General features: G+C 39.4%; 1 protein-coding gene across 12 annotated transcripts in view; it reads left to right on the forward strand.

The window, feature by feature from the left end:
- anks1b (ankyrin repeat and sterile alpha motif domain containing 1B) overlaps positions 1–13,517 on the forward strand; it is a 609,252-nt gene that overhangs the window by 261,112 nt on the left and 334,623 nt on the right. Inside the window, exon 1 of one of the 12 annotated variants that reach the window (XM_052034204.1) lies at positions 4,887–5,033. The exons of the other annotated variants lie outside the window; for them this stretch is intronic. The gene's annotated coding sequence lies outside the window, so the exon portion shown is untranslated. Of the gene's footprint in view, positions 1–4,886; positions 5,034–13,517 lie in introns of those variants that run through there. 12 annotated transcript variants of the gene reach the window in all.

Genomic DNA, 13,517 nt, shown 5'->3' on the forward strand with positions numbered 1-13,517 from the left:
ATCTATAATCATCATATTTGGACAAAACAGTTGGGTGCAGTCTTTTTTTAATTATTGAGACTCCTCGTCAAGGCACCGGTTCACATCACTTTCTCTGGAATTTTCTCATCTGTCAGTGTGCTGTTGGAACAATTTCCCCATGGATTCAACATAAACATTTTCCCACCATTTTGAAATAATCTATTGCAGATGTCATGTATAAGCCACCAAGATTTTCAGCTGCAGCCAAAGATATGTTGCTGGAAGATTTGTAGCTGAGGTTTGTTTCCCAATTTGACATTCCAGTGGGATGTCCCCACAGGGGAACAGTCTATAGTGTCTGGAGCAGGTTGGTGCACTAAGTAAATGGTGTATCCATGACACAGGACTTCACGGCAAATCGGTAACAAGTTTAGAGACGATATAGGTCCCTGGTCAGACCCCACTTGGAGTATTGTGCTCAGTTCTGGTGGCCTCACTACACGAAAGCTGTGGAAGCCATAGAGAGGGTGCAGAGGAGACTTACAAGGATGCTGCCTGGAATGCGGAGCATGCCTTATGAAAGCAAGTCAAGGGAACTCGGGCCTTTTCTCCTTGGAGAGACGGAGGATGAGGGGGGACCTGATAGAGGTGTATAAGATGATGAGAGGTATTGATAGGGTAGATAGTCAGAGGCTTTTCCCCAGGGCTGAATTGGTGGCTACAAGAGGACATAGGTTTAAGGTGCTGGGGAGTAGATATAGAGGAGATGTCAGGGGTAAGTTTTTTACTTAGAGAGTGGTGAGTGTGTGGAATGAGCTGCTGGAAACGGTGGTGGAGGCTGATACGATAGGGCCTTTCAAGAGACTGTTAGATAGGTACATGGAGCTGAGTAAAATAGAGGGCTATGGGTAAGCCTAGTAATTTCTAGGGTAGGGACATGTTCGGCACAGCTTTGTGGGCCGAAGGGCCTGAAATGTGCTGTAATTGTTCTATGTTCTATGTTCTACAAGTTTAAGTCTGTCCGCCATAATTAATATCAATAAGGTGACGAAAGCAACTATTTCATTATGTTTCTTTCCCCATTTTTTTGTATGCTTACCTCGCATTGTGTTCTGTTGGAAGTTGAAATTTTCCATTGTAAACCTTCAGAAGAGGGCTTCCTTGTTTTATTAAAGAAAGCTTTTAACAAATTCCGGCTGAGTCTTGGATAGGCTGCAAGATAGCCATATGAGTGTTAATCTGAAACTTTTGAGATTCCTGATTGTCCAACAAGGCTGTACGTATTAGTTGGGAGCAAACAATTTAGGAGGAGGAATTTATAACATTGCTTCTGGGCATATGAAAAGAGAATGCTTTTTGAAAGACTGTAAACAGAGAAGGAGGATGAAGAAAGGTGAAAGTGATCCTTGAACAGCTTCCAGTCCCTGAGGTGGACCACCTTCCAGGTCTGTGTGCATGTTTTGGAATTCTCATTTGCCTGTCACTGTAATTCACTATCTCAGTCCCACTCTGATCTTTCTGCTCTTGGCCTTCCAATGAAGCCCACATAAAGAACAACGCTTTATCTTTCTGGGAAAATTACAGTCTTCTGGGCTCAGCATTGAGCACAGTTTCAAATAATCAACATTTTTATTCTGGATTTCCAGCATTCCTTTCAAATTTCTTTGATAATGGCAGGTAATTATTCAGAACTTTTCCTTGAACTATCGCAGTTTTATCATTTAACCTCTCCTGCCTTCCACAGGCAATCCCTTTTGTTTGGTCCTCCCCTTCCCACTGTATCTCTGTGCTTAAAACCAGCTTTCCTTTAACTTTTCTCAGTTCTGATAAAGGACCTCCAACCTGAAATATCAGAAGTGTTTCTGTCTCCATAGGTGTAACATGACCCATTGAGTGTTTTCAACGTTTTCTGCCTTTATTTAAGATTTGCAGTACTTTATTCTTATATATTCTCAGCAGTTAGGTTTTTTGTCACTCACTACACTCATGCACACACTTGAGCATTATACAAAGCAGCACAGTGTACAACCAGGTGACCAGCATTTATTGGCCCATCTTGCAGCCAGCATTCTGATGTAGACCTGTTCTATTTTTACTGGTCCCTCAAAAAAAATCGTTCTTACTCATAGTAGGTCACAAGGAGATAATACCTTGCATCATTCACACCACCTGTTATAAGCACCACCACAGCTATATAGACTCTGGTGGATTTAACTAATCAGTAATGAGGTTGATGCACAGGGGGAATGCAGGTGTGCGAACATGCTGGTGGAATTGATAGCTGCGGATTGGGTTGCTGCAGCTGTAGAACCAACGGACCACCTTTGAAGAAATTTGCTTCTTCGGAACCAATACTTTCTGCAGTTTTTATGGATTTATTGAAGTCCCTTCTGAGGTTTCATGATAACTGTGGGTAGAACCTTATCATTTAACAGAGCAACTCTAGAGCTGTCCATAGTGGATATCCAGTGACAAAGATCTGACGGCATATATAACATATGTAAATACATTTCCCCAAATTCTAATTAAATCTTTAATCTTCTTTCAATATATCGGGAGACTGGATGTGGAGAATCATAATACAGCACTTTATTATTCATTTTTCCCCTAAAGGGATATCTGGGCATTTTGAGAGAATACTCAGTGGAAAAAATGTAGGTGTAATTGGAAACTACTGCACTGAGTCGAGCCATACTTGGTTCTTTCAACTCTTACCACGTGCTCCCTAAATTTAATAGTATGTGATAGCAATCAATAAAAAAAATCTTGCATTTGTATAGCTCATTTGAGACTTAAACTTATTCTGAAAAGCTTTTCAGCCAAGGAAGTTTTTTTTTAAAGTACAAACACTTCTTGTTTTATGAAAATATTGCACAAGGCAAAGTCCTATAAACAGGATGCTGGAAGGAAATCCTTGTTCTTCAAATAGTGCCACTGAATCTTTCATCTCTTCTTGATAAACAGATGGGCTTTGGTTTAACGTGTCATCCAACAGAGAAGACCGTTTTATTACTGTACCAAAACACCAGCCTAGATTGAACTCAAAATTTGCATCTCTTGAACCCAAGAGCTGAAATTGTTGCCATTGAACTACACGTATAGTTAGCCACCTTATCATCTGATGGGAAACAAGCTGTGAAGGGCTATCTCACAATCCAGGGCAAGGAGACAGAAAACCTTTGTCTCTGAAGGAGCTTCCTCTGATCATAGCAGCTCACCATCTATTTTACTGTGTTACCAGGGAAGAAACTATAAGAAAGCAAATAGTGAGAAAACAATATTTGCATTCTTCCTTTTGAAGTATACAAAGAAGTGCTCCCAATAAGTTGGTCCAGTAACATATTCCATAGTACATGTTCCATAATTGACTGGTTGAGCTTGTGTTTCACTCTCTTAATTTACTGAAAACAAATCACAGGCAGAAAAAAATTGAAACACCCAAGGCAACTTTTACTATCCTCATGAATTTATAATTGGCTGGTTACAAAATTATGCAGAGAATGACGTGGGAACAGATTGAAAAGAGCAAAAAGCTGGGAACTGAAAGGAGGGAAGAAAAGTAACATGATGAATTCTTTAAATTACATCTTTCTTCAATTTTTTATTCTTTATATTTTCTTCACCACCATCCTAACTATCTTTCCATTCATGTCTCATGGAACCACTTTCTGTTGAATTCACCAGTGACCATAAGGCACACTGCAACCCCTGTCCTTGTACTCCACCCCAGATCTCTTACATGGCAATTGCTCTGCCCAAGTCCCCAAGAAATTGCAGAGAGTTGTGAATGCAGGCCAGTCCATCACACAAACCCTCCCCTCTATTGACTCCATCTGCACTTCCTGCTGCCTTAGGAAAGCAGCTGACATAATCAAAGACCTTTCCCACACTGGTCATTCCCTCTTCTCCCTTCTCAGGCAGAAGATACAAAAGCCTAAGAGCACAAACCATGAGACTCGAGGACAGCTTCTATCCCACTGTATCAGACTCTTGGACTGACCTCTCATACACTAAAAGATGAACTCTTCATGGCCCTTGAACTTTATTTGTCTACCTGCACTGCACTTTCTCTGTAATTACAACATTATATTCCGCATTCTTTTTTTTATACCTCGATGTAATGATGTAGAGGACTGTGGAGGCCAAGTCATTGGGTGTATTTAAGGTAGAGATTGATAGGTTCTTGATTGGTAAGGGGTTTAAGGGTTACGGGGAGAAGGTGGGTGAATGAGGTTAAAAAAAATCAGCCATGATTGAATGGCAGAGCAGACTTGATGGGCCGAATATCCTAATTCTGCTTCTGTATGTTACTGTCTTAGGATCTGTCTAGATGACATACAAAACAAAAACTTTTCACTGCATCGTAGTACATGTGACAATAATAAACCAATACCAATACTTTTAGATGAAATCATTGCTTTAATACGGGGACATATAATTTACCTGAAAACTTTTTCTTTGCTCCCTTTAAAGATCTCTGGTTTGGCCACAGTAATGCCTGGAAATGCAATTGGAACTGTTTGCCATCAGGGGTAAGAGAAAGATGGTAAACTGTTTCACAATATATATTTGGCTGTTGATTAAAAGAGGTATAGCTTAGCTACTTTTAAAAAAGAAATTTCCATCAATTATTGTCATGTGGTGAAGAAATATTTATTTTGAGAGAAAAAGTAATTTGTGCACTTTTGAAAATTTGCACATAGTTGAAGCTGTCTGTGTCAGATATTTGGCAAGAGGTATGAGAACATTATCATCTGCTAACTATACCATCTTGTGACGCAGAGATCCCTGGCAACTATTCTTGTTTACAGTTAGAATATCACACTGAGCGCTCAGTCATTGTGGTTTGTAGATGATTTACTTAAGAGCTTAAGTTTTTGGGTCATCTCCATTCTGTTTACATTCTGTAAATGGGAAGATTAATTATTTCCTGTTCAGGGTTAATTTTTTTCAAAGCTATTTTCTTTCCTTCTTCTAGTTCATATTTCAGTGCAGCCTGTGATCACCGTCAGGATGTTTTTTTTTCTTAAGACTTTCTCAGTGTCATTTTGTAACCGTCATTGTGGGTTCATGTAAGTAGCAAAGGTTGACTCCACCACTAGATATTTTTCTATCTATGGTTTGTATGTGGGGTATAGTTCATGTGGAGAATTACAGGTTGGACTAGTCCATATGGATCATATCCAATACAGTAGGCAATACTTTTTTGGGGGCAGAAGGGTTGATTTTATTTTGTGCTCATCAAAATGTGTTATGTTAATATTTAGTACATTTTTTCTTACTCATTTTACCATCCATTTTCCGTGGGAAAAGCAGCAGAATGTCTTTGAAAATGTGTTTTTCTTAGAAGTTTTATATAAATATCCTCCCACATAGCTGCTCTAAGCTGAACCCCAGCTGCAATTGTAAAAGCAAGATTATAACTAATATTTCCTTGGTTCATATCAAAACCTGGCAGGATTTGGTATGTCAGTGCAGTCTCACAATGCTTGAGCACTGTGTGGAAGCTTATAGCTTTGCCATATAAAATGCACAGCATTGCATCATGTCAGCGGATAAATTTGTCTTTGTTCACTTTTGCCAAATGTATGTGAATCTATCGGCTGTGCGTTTTACTTACTTTCCTATGCGTTATTTCCATTTATCTTACTGTGAGAATGAGGGTGCAGCCAACTTCAAATTGCTTTCACTCATTTAACACTGGTGACCAGTGACAAATTTTTCACCATTAAATGAGAATGGCTCACGAGGTCCATTTAGAATCCTCTTGCTTCTCACAGACTTCTCCCTACCTACTGAATCATTCCAGCTGGTGTTGATTCGTAACTTTGAGGAACCTTGTGAGAATCAAATCATACTTTGGCTGGGAGCAAAATCTATGCTATTGGATCTCTTTGATGACATTAACAGATTGGGTATGAAATTGGTGACCAAAAGGCTACCATTTGTACTTCTGTTGTGGTTGAATTGTAATCCACAAGTTACATCATCTACTTTGCACCCACACAGACAAATCAAGCAGTACTATTAATGTCTTCAGAAGCCATAAGAAATCCTTTCTGAACAGATATTCATTAAGCTTTCAGATTCAAACATCCACTGTATTCTGCAGTAGGTAATATTTCTAACCTCTAATTTTGTTTGTGAATTGTAAATGTTGTATTAGCTTCCTTCATACCTGTTCAAGGAAGCCTGCATACTTAAGGTGCAGCTTTTCTTAGCTTAAAGATCTATTTTGGGTTGCATTACTGACTTGCCTTCACTGAAAATAGCTTTAGTTGCTTAAGCTTTCTTGATAGTTTTAACTCTGAAGTGCTGCAACCATCCAGGTCACTATCCTTTGAATTCCTTTCAGTGCAGGCCTAATTTTACAAAAATGTTTTCTTTGCTTGAGGCGTGCACATTACTGGCAAGACCAGCACGATTCGTACATCTCTAGTTTCCCATGGGAAGACATAATTGATTTTTGGAGCATGGTTGTTAAGGTTCTCATCTGTTATGTAAGGTGGAGCAATTCAGGCATGTGACCCAGCAAAAATGATTCAAAGGTGATGTTGTTGTAATACATCTGTTGACTTGTAGCTCCTGTTGCAAAATTTCACATCATATTCTGGAACTGACCTTACTATTCTGTGAATGTCAGTTTTGTATATTCTAACGCAGATTTACCAGAATACAGTTTTTTATTCATGGAATGTGAACTTCATTGGCAAGGCCAGTCTTTTTTGCCTAATTGTCCTAGAACTGATGACTTGCTACCCATATTTTATACTTCAAGTATGGTACGGCCATTGTTAAGTTGTGAGCCTAGTCATCCAGAAGTCTCTGGACAAATGATCCAGAGCTGTGAGTTCCACCAAACAATGGATCACGAAGCATCACAACAATGGCCCACATGGTGCATCTGGCCTCTGGGATGGGTCTACCTTTCCTGCACTCACAGTTCTCACAGCTTAAACGAAACTTGGGGCCCTTCAGACACTGGGCTTGCATCTTGAAGCACACTTGTTGTCGAACCTCAGTGTAGACGAGACTGGGCTCTGGTTCAGGGACCCAGGGATAAGATACCCAGGGGATCATTCCAGCAGCAGACCATTGCCCTGTACACCTGTGTCTGGAGCTGGATATGCATCTGAATCTGGATCATCCTTGAAGATACGAGAAAAAAATTAATTAAGGCTATAGACAGAAAACATTGCTGTAGCTCCATGTCAGACTAATTAAGGATAATAAATTTCCTTCCCTACAGATTATAAGTGAACCCAATGGGTTCTTATCACATTGTAGAAGTTACATAGCTACTGTCACTGCCAGAAACTTTCTTAACCCTCAGATTTGCTTCATTGTTAGCCACTGATGAAGTTCCCAATGATTGGAAGGTGGCTAATGTTGTTCCATTGTTTAAGAAGGGTAGCAAGGTCAAGCCAGGGAACTACAAGCTGGTCAGCCTGACATCAATAGTGGGGAAGTTAATGAAGGGAATTCTGAGGGACAGGATCTACCAGCATTTGGACAGAGTCTGATCGGGGGAGTCAGCATGGCTTTGTGCGTGGAAAGTCGGGCTTGATGAATTGAATCTTTTAGAGTCTTTTGAAGAGATAACCAAAAAGGTAGGTAAGGGTAGGGCAGTGGATGTTGTCTATTTGGACTTTAGCAAGGCCTTCGACAAGGTCCCACATGGTCTGGAAGGTTAGGTCCCATGGAATCCAGGGAGAGCTAGCTAGGTGGATTCAAAATTGGCTCAGAGGTTAGGAAGTAGAGGGTGGTGGTTGAAGGTTGTTTCTCGGAATGGAGGCCGGTGACTAGTGGTGTGCCATTGGGGTTGGGACCCTTGTTATTTGTTATTTATATAAATGATTTGGATGCGAATGCACAAGGCTTGACCAGTAAGTTTGTGGGTGACATGAAATTAGGAGGTGTTATTGATAGTGAAGAAAGTTATCGTAGATTACAGGGGGATCTTGATGAGAGAAATGGGCTGAGGAGTGGCAAGTGGATTTCAATACAGATAAGTGTGAGGTGATGCATTTTGGAAAGTCAAACCAGTGTAGGACTTATACAATGAATGGGAGGGCCCTAGGGAGTGTAATGGAACAGAGGGACCTAGGAGTGCAAGTGCATAGTTCATTGAAAGCAGCATCACAGGCAGACAGGGTGGTGAAAAAAGTGTTTAGCATACTGGCTTTCATCAGTCAGGACACTGAGTATAGGTGTTGGGACAAGATGTTGCGGTTGTATAAGCCATTGGTGAGGCTGCACTTGGAGTACTGTGTACAGTTTTGGTCACCCTGTTATAGGAAAGATGTGGTTAAACGGGAAAGAGTGCAGAAAAGATTTACGAGGATGTTGCCAGGACTAGAGGGCCTGAGTTAGAGGAAGAGGTTGGCCAGGCTAGGTCTTTATTCCTTGGAACGTAGGAGAATGAGGGTTGACCTTAAAGAAATGTTTATCATTATGAGAGGCATAAATAAGGTGGATGGTAACAGTCTTTTCCCCAAGGTAGAGGAGTACAAAACTAGAGGGCATAGATTTAGAGTGAGAGGGGAAAGATGTAAAAGGGACCCGAGGGGCGACTCTTTCACGCAGAGGGTGTTGAGTTTATGGAACGAGCTGCCAGAGGAGTGGTTGAGGCTGGTACAATGGTATTATTTAAGAAGCACTTGGATGGGTACATGGAGGGGCGGGTCTTGGAGGGATATGGACCAAATGCAGGGAGTTGGGACTAGCTGGGTGGGGACAGTGATCAGCATGGACTCGTTGGGCTGAAGGGCCTGTATCTGTGCTGTATTGCTCTATGACTCTATTTAATTAATCCTCTCATTTAAATTCTCCAGTGGTCATGGTGGGAATTTAACACAGCTCCAGTGTATCAGTCCAGGCTTCCAAATTACTCGAGCAGCTGCATTATCATTAACCTACAATACCCTATAAAACTGATGCACCCAATCTTAATTTGCCTTATTAATAAGTCATTAAATAGCTTCAGAGTTACAATCCATAAATGTTCTTAAATGAGTTTTCCTTTCCTTTATGCCAATGGAAATAGGTACATGTTTTTTAATTTGAATTTGTTCTGATTAAAATTACTTTGGCTGGGTAATGTCTTGTTATTGGTGAAGGTTCTTTTAGAGAACCAATTAGCATTCCACCAGTTTAATTTCAAAAGGAGCATTTTTATCTTGTACACTTTTAATTGCTAACTGCATTGTCTTGTTCTTATAGACTTCAATACATTTGCCATACCTCGGGCTATCCATCTAATTGGTTCAGATGTTTTTGAAGGCAAGGTAGCCAATGTTCAAACAAGTTATCTGTCCACATAACTCATCAACAAAGTTACAGTAATTACATCAACTAACAAATTCTGAATAAGTAGCCAAGTAAGCATGTGTAACTGGTACTCCCACTTGAAAGTTCAAGAAATATATCTGTACCCAAGGTTTGGCCAAGCTTGGATGAATGTATTATGCAGGCAATCAATGAATTGCATATTGAATCTAAAGCCAGTCAAATGTTTGTGATAACTAATTACTTATGCATTTAGAACTGATAAGTGTGTTCAATCTTCTAAACTGATACATAACAAAAGGCCATATTAATAAATTAGAAACTGTTTTCCAAAACTGGATGATGCAATTATATCTGAATGCCAAAGAGGTGCAACTAATAGTGAACAGTTTGCATATTATCATTTTGTTCCTCTTGTTTTCATATGGGAAACCAATAGAATCTGATCCTCTTGCAAATTTGAGGAAACATCTTTAAATTTTTCCAGTGTGGGCTTGTCAAACAATAGGTCCAGAGGTGCACTTACATTGGATCTGTGACGGCAGCAAGCACATACTGGACAAGCTGTGTAATTAGTTTACATGGGAGGTTTTCTGAAGGAAGGTGCATCTCAAGGTCCTCCTTTGAAATTTGGAATAAGAACAAATGAAAGTCATTCATTCCTGCTCAACAACAACAGCAGTTCACTGACAGAAATCACAGTCTCTAATGACTAAATTCATTGATGAAAGACTCAGGCCAGTGATGCATCAAGGCACTGTTTATGATAAAGAAGGTTGCAACTGAACCAGTCTCATTATGGTGGCAACAACATAATGCAGTCCAACCACCCAAATGACTTGAGTCACAACAAACAGAACTTCACAATTTTTTTGAGTCCTTTGTTGTTTTTTTTTGAGTATTTTTTAGCCTTGTCCAATTTCAAAATTTTTAAAGAAAAATATTGACCTTCGTCAGCCAGTATTTATCTGCTGAATTATTACCCCTTTCTCCATTTAAGAGAAAACCTGAAATGAATCTGTCCTTGAAATTGGCTTTAAACTCTTACTCACATGATCTTCAATTATGACAGTACAGTTAGATGAAAATCGCTACCTGAATATTGTGTTTTTACAGTGCATTCCATTCCATTCTGATCAGAAGCTAATTTGTTTATTTTATTATAACTGGTAGGAATAGGGTTGCATTTTAATATTAACTTCTGCCAGTTAAGTAATTTATATATGTGTCCCAATTACCATCCTCATAATTTAAACCAAGGCATGACCAGCTGGTAATTAATTTATGTTGTAAATCATGCTATTCCCTCAGCTTCTTTATTATTTTTACTGCAGAACACTTATAATGCTCAATGTCTCGTACATATCCAGTTAATTTCTTCTATTGTTTCTTTATTTTGTTGCTGCTGTGATCCTGTCAGATTCAATCTGTTGTCTTAAATCGAGATCTTTAATAATTTCAAAGGAAATTGCCAATGTTTTAATTTATATTGATTCTTGGTTATTTTGATTGCAGACATTGAGTACCATTGTGCAGGCACCATTTAAAGTGGGAATTGGGAGAGATGCCAATTAGAAAGTTATCTTTTGCTTTGGAAATGCAGGCAAGGATACAATTCTCCATACACTTATTACAATAGGGGGAAGAGTAAAGAGAGAACTTTGGGGGGTGGGTGAGGTGGTGGTGGGAGGGGAGACAGGAGAGAGGGGGATGGGGGAAAGAGAGAGAGAAACCTGGGTGGTTGGACTGCATTATGTTGTTGCAGAAATTCAGGAGAATTTGTTGAATATATAATCTGCATGGCTCAGTAATAGGGTTGCAGTATCATAGTGAGTGAACAATATTTTGTTGTAAATTTTGACAATTATAATCACAACAAATATTTTGATCTTTCAAAAAACATTTCATAATAAAGAAAGTAAAAGTAGATACAATGTGTGCCTATATGAAAGTCTTCAGTAGTATTGTCCTCATAATTACTGAATTATATTGAAAAGAGTATTTATGAAAAATATTTCTGATCTTAAAAAATAAATCAACTGTTTTTTTTCAGTGGTGTTCAACATGCATAATTGCTGCATCTGATAAAACTGTTACGGTGCAGAAAAATGTTAAACTTTAAACAAAACCTTGGTGGTTTTAACAAGAAGCATGGCTAAAAAGCATAAAGGGAATAAATGATCTGTAGGGTTGATGATTTTGGCTCTTGTGCCCAAATAACACAGCAAAAATGGGTTCTCCACAAAGGTAAGACAATTCTGAATTCTTTGTCCTGAATATGTGCAGGTAGAGTACAGCCTCCAAATTTCCTGTACAGCTTTATTGGTGATTGTTCAGTGAGGATAATGCAATGCAAATTCCATGCAAATGAAAGCCAGCTCCTGGTAAGAACTTCCTCAACAGTTGCTGAAGTGATTTGCTTGAGCCAATAGAATGCTGCATCTCAACTATGAAGGGAAAATATGCCCTGACTGGGCAACTGCTCTGTTCCATCTAGAATGATTAGGGAAGTGTCACAGTCAAGTCAGCAGCCTCTTCCTATTTTCCCACCAAAATTTTCCCCACCCACACTTGCTCTCAGTATTCCTCCAACTACTACTTGTCACCAAAGGAAGACCTGGTGCTAAGCTCATTGTTCTGGCAGAGTCACAGACTCACTCTGGCCACATTTCCTGGTACAGTGTCTGTCTGGCTAAAACAATACAATCCTATCTTTTCATAGAATATCTTCTTAACTCAGTTGTAAGTACCAGGTGACTATCTCTTCATTTTGTCACATAGTCTGAAATAAGGAGGTTTCTCAGGTCAGTCCAAATTGATTGGAGGCTGATGGACTTCATCTGTCAAACACAAGCAAAGTCAGTGACAAAGTACCAGAAATCCACTTAAAGGTGTGGTCCTGTTTATTACATGGTCTTCCTTTACATCTATCAATAATGAAACTGATATTCTCTTTTCGCTGGCCAATGGCTATCAAGCATGACAACAACTCTCCTTAAAGTTTGTTTGATTAGTTTCAATAACTATTAAACTGAGCAAAACTGATCCCCACAAAAGATACTTCAAGGGCATGTCTGCCGCACATGAACTGAAAATTATCCCTCACTTTCTGTAAGGCCCATTTCACATGTCTGACAAACGTGGTTTCAGACTTGTTAATGTTAGGCACTTGTTTAAAAAAAACAAATTCATAATTATTGTAGGCTGAATTTTCATATCTTTTCCTTGATGGAAATGAGGTTGCAGCAGCTTAAAAACTGGTGAGTAGGATTTTTTTCTTATTTATTCATGGGAGACTCTGGCTCGGCCAGTGTTTATTGCACATCCCTCAATGCCGCTGAACTGCTCTACATATTTAGAGGATAGTTAAACATCAACCACACTGGTGGACCTAGATTCATGTTTAGTCTAGCCTGGGGGACATTAGTGAATCAATGTTTTTATTTTCATCGTGGTTACCTGTACACTTATGCTATTTCGTTCAAGATATACTTAATTACTGGCACTACAGTATCTCAGCTACCACAGTGAGATTCAAATTTATGCCTCGAGAACCCAGGACCATGTTTCTGATACTCCTCTAGCAACTTATACTAATCTACCTGGCACAGGTGGTGATATTCTGTTCCCTTGTCCATTCTTTTGTTTCTCTTCGTTTTTGTGGAACAGTGGAAGCCCATACAACCGCATTGGGCTGCTGCCTCTTTGGCTTCCCATCTTCCTTTGACGGTGCAATCTGCACAAGAATTTATTGTCTGAGATTACAATGTCCCAGTGCTTGTGGGCTTCCCTCCATTCTCGATTTTCATGTAACCGACAGTGTCAGCCTGTTGGCCAGTCGGCTAAGGACCACAATGGAAAGGGAATTTTGGATTTTTAATTTAATTGGTTTCTATCAAAGTCTGGACTTTGCCTTATTTGCTGTAATGGCATTATCAGGGCAGATTTGTGATCAGAAGCAGTCTGAGTGTTAGATCATTGTTTATTTCTTTTATATAGCAATTAATTATTTGTGCAGAGCCAGAACACAGCATCCTGAGCACTCTGCACTGTCTGATGTGGAACAATTTGCAGCATCTTTTTTACTTGTTGATTCCTTTCTACCATAGATCCTGAGCACAATGTGGTTAAACTGAAATAAATTATAAATCCTGCCACAGTTCTACAATATTGTGGCAAGTGTTGCTGCAGTGCACTTTATTTTGTAGGTATCCATAAAAGATATTCTGCTGCATATTGTCCAATTGATGCCCTTGATGGAACAAGAC

The sequence above is a fragment of the Pristis pectinata genome, chromosome 19 (assembly GCF_009764475.1).
Source record: "Pristis pectinata isolate sPriPec2 chromosome 19, sPriPec2.1.pri, whole genome shotgun sequence".
NCBI lineage: Eukaryota > Metazoa > Chordata > Chondrichthyes > Rhinopristiformes > Pristidae > Pristis > Pristis pectinata.